Genomic DNA, 4,135 nt, shown 5'->3' with positions numbered 1-4,135 from the left:
TTGATAGAGGTTTATAAGATGGTCAGAGGAATAGATAGAGTAGACAGTCAGAAACTTTTTCCCCGGGTGCAACAGAGTGTTACAAGGGGACATAAATTTAAGGTGAAAGGTGGAAGGTATAGGGGGGATGTCAGGGGTGGGTTCTTTACCCAGAGAGTGGTGTGGGCATGGAATGCGCTGCCTGTGGGAGTGGTAGAGTCAGAATCATTGGTGACCTTTAAGCGGCAATTGGATAGGTACATGGATGGGTGCTTAAGCTAGGACAAATGTTCGGCACAACATCATGGGCCGAAGGGCCTGTTCTGTGCTGTATTGTTCTATGTTCTATGTTCTATACTTGTCATATTAATTTCAGCACCGTTATATGACATTGGAATCTGTCAAATCTTATAGAATATTGAACAGTACAGCACAGTACAAGCCTTTCGGGCCATAATGTTGCCAAGCATTTATCTTAATCTAAGATCAACCTAATGTACTGACCCCTCAATTTACTGCCGTCCATGTGCTTGTCCAGCAGTCACTTAAATGTCCTTAATGTCTCTGACTCTACGACCGCTGCTGGCAGTGAATTCCATGCACCCATCACCCTTTGCATAAAGAACCCACCTCTGACATCTCCCCTATACCTTCCTCCAATCACCTTAAAATTATGACCCCTCGTGATAGCCATTTCTGCCCTGGGGAAAAATCTCTGACTCTATCTATGCCTCTCATTACCTTGTACACCTCTGTCAAGTCACCTCTCTTCCTTCTTCTCTCCAGTGTGAATAGCCCAAGTTCACTCAACCACTTTTAGAGTCATAGAGATATACAGCATGGAAACAGACCATTCAGTCTAACTAGTCCATGCAAACCAGATAGCCTAACCTAATCCCGTCCCATTTGCCAGCACTTGGCCCATATCCCTGTAAACACTTTCCATTCATATATCCACTCAGATGGCTTCTAAATGCTGTACCACTTCCACCACTTTCTTTGGCAGCTCATTCCATACACACACCAGCCTTTGTGTGAAAACGTTTCTCCTTAGGTCCCCTTTATATCTTTCCCCTCTCACACTAAACCTATGCCCTCCAGTTGTCCCCACCCCAGGGAGAAGACCTTGTCTCTTTATCCTATGCACGCCAATCATGATTTTATAAACCTCTATAAGGTCACTCCGAACCTCTGACGCTCCAACGAAAACAGCCCCAGCCCACTCAGCCTCTTGCTATAGCTCAAATCCTCCAAATCTGGCAACGTTCTTATAATTTTTTTCTGAATCTTTCAAGTTTCACAGCGTGCTTCCCATAGGAAGGAGACCAGAATTGCATACAACATTCCAGAAGTGGCCTAACCAATGTCCTGTACAGCCACAACATGATCTCCTAGTTCCTATACTCAATACTCTGACCAATAAAGGAAAGCATACCAAAAATCTTCACTATCCTATCTACCTGCGATGCTACTTTCAAGGAACCATGAACCTGCATTCCAAGGTCTCTTTGGACAACAACACTCCCCAAGACTTTACCATTAAGACCGGTAAGTCTTGGTCTGATTTGTTTTTCCAAAATGTAACACCTCTCATTTATCTAAACTCCATTTGCTACCTCTCGGCCTATTGGACCATCTGATCATGATCCCGTCTTATTCTCAGGTAATCTTCTGCTACACCTCCAATTTTGATGACATCTGCAAGCTTACTAACCTCCTATGTTCACATCCAAATCATTTATATAAATGACAAAAAGTAGTGGACACAGCACTGATTCTTGTGGTACATCAGTGGTCACAGGCCTCCAGTCTGAAAAGCAACACTTCACAACCACCCTCTATCCTCTACCTTTGAGCCAGTTCTGATATCCAAATGGCTAGTTCTCCCTGTATTTCATGTGGTCTAACCTCCTTATCCAGTCTACCATGAGGAACCTTGTCGAACACCTTATTGCAGTCCATATAGATCTCATCCGCTGCTCTGCCCTCACCAATCCCATTCATTACTTCTTCAAAAACTTTAATCACATTCAATTCTGGTTTCACAGCTAGTGTAAGGTGTTATGAAACATGAAAGCATTCAGAGAAGATTTACAAGCATGTTCCCCGGCTTGGAGGATTTGAGCTATAGGGGGAGGCGAAATAGACTGGGGTTATTTTCCCTGGAGCATCGGATGCTGAGGAGGTGACCTTACAGAACTTTATAAAATCATGCACAGCATAGATAGAGTGAATACCAAGGGTTTTTTTTTCCAGGGTAGGGGAATACAAAACTAGAGGGCACAGGTTTAAGGTGAGAGGGAAAAGTTTGAAATGGGACCTAAGGGGCAACGTTTTCAGCCCTGTGCAGCATCAAATTCCACACAAATACTGATAATGCTAGAGAAACTCAGCAGGTCTGGGTGCAGGTGAGGGGTGAGAAATGTTTCAAATCCAGTATGACCCTTGTTCAGAGCTGTTTGTGTTTGTCCAATGGTGGGGGGGAGGTGTAGAAAAGTGTTGATTTATGTGATGTGTTCACGAGGCTTCACAGTCCCTTTTCACCACAGAGGCACAGCCCTGCAACATAACAGGGAATTCAAGAAGATAACATGGAGTCCTTGGTCGGCAGTGGGGAAGCTAATGCCTCAGTCTACTTGAAACCTAATTCATCAACCTTTTACATGATCTGGAAGGATCTGCACTTCACTGCCAATCACAAGGTATCCTACAAAAACAGAAATTGCTCGAGAAACTGCAGCAGTGTCACTGGACCGAAAGTGTTGTCTCTTCTTTCTCTCCACTCACGCTGCCAGATTACTGATTCTCACCAGCAATTTCTGTTTTTGTAGCACACCTTGGCAATGAGACTGAAAAGGGATCTTATAATAAGACCATGAGAGGTACAGATAGGGTGAATGCATTCAACCTTTTCCCCAGGGATGGGGAACCAAGGACTAGAGGGTATCAGGTTAAACTTAGAGAGGAATGAATAAAAGTGCAACTTTTTTTATACAAAAGGTGGAATGCATATGGAATGTGCTGCCAGTAGACTGTTTGTTTGAGATCGTACATTAACAACATTTCAAGGCAGTTGGATAAATATGTGCTTCGGAAATGTTTAGAAGGATATGAGTCAAGTGCAAGCAAATGGGGTGAGTGTGGATAGACATTTTGGTTGGCATGAACCAGTTTGGGTCAAGTGCTATTAGAGTTTATCAATCTATGACTCGAACACCATACCTGAGGTGGCAACGACTGAAGGTCCAGAGTAAAAGTGGTATCGTTTCCAGGTAACTAACTTGAAACAGTGAACTTTAAAATAATCCTGATGAAGTTGGAATGCACGGCATAAGGACACATGTTCTGGAGAAATTTGCAAATAAAATAACATCAAGTTTACTCTCTGATTCTTGGATTTATTGATGAAGTTTTGTTTTGAAGCTTTGCTTTCATTCCAGTGAATCTCAGATTTGACTGAAGAAACTATTTTCAAATTTGATACTGCATCCAATAAAAATTATAATTACATAAACGTTGACATAATCTGAATATGTACCATGCATAGAGTGCTAGAGTAATGATTTTTATCAAACATTTTCATTGGGGTGATTTAAGGATTATTTCACTGCAGATAAAGATGAAAGAGTAATAACTCAGGGATAAGTGAACTGTGACTCCACCTACATTCCAATCTGCACCAACTGAATGAATTTAAACATGGATAGATATTATCTGATCATGACATAAACAATCAGTTCACCCATCACTTTCAAATCTGAGGTTTTCAAATTGTTCAATTTAAGAAAGAGCAGTAACATCATTGGCAATATTTACAAGATCAGTTTCTCAATGTTTTTAAATCATGTGTGGGATATACATTACTGACACATGGTGAGAGTCTAAAGATCATTCTGACATTTTATTTTGATTCAGCCCAGTCCCCTTGGAAATACCCCACTGATTCTACAGTGAAATGATTTGCTGTCCCCCCTGGAAAGACTCCACTGAGCCCAGTCTGAGACCCACTGACTGATTCATCTCCAACACCGTCATGTAGCGTCACCTCCCGCCTGTGGAGCAACATTACAGACAGGAAGGTCCCCGGGTTCCTGCAGCTCACAGCTCACTCTACCCAGTCAGTCCCTCTCTACAATTGAGCTTCTATTTGTTTCTT

Source organism: Chiloscyllium plagiosum, chromosome 37 (assembly GCF_004010195.1).
Source record: "Chiloscyllium plagiosum isolate BGI_BamShark_2017 chromosome 37, ASM401019v2, whole genome shotgun sequence".
NCBI classification, from domain to species: domain Eukaryota; kingdom Metazoa; phylum Chordata; class Chondrichthyes; order Orectolobiformes; family Hemiscylliidae; genus Chiloscyllium; species Chiloscyllium plagiosum.
This window is presented reverse-complemented; position numbering follows the sequence as displayed.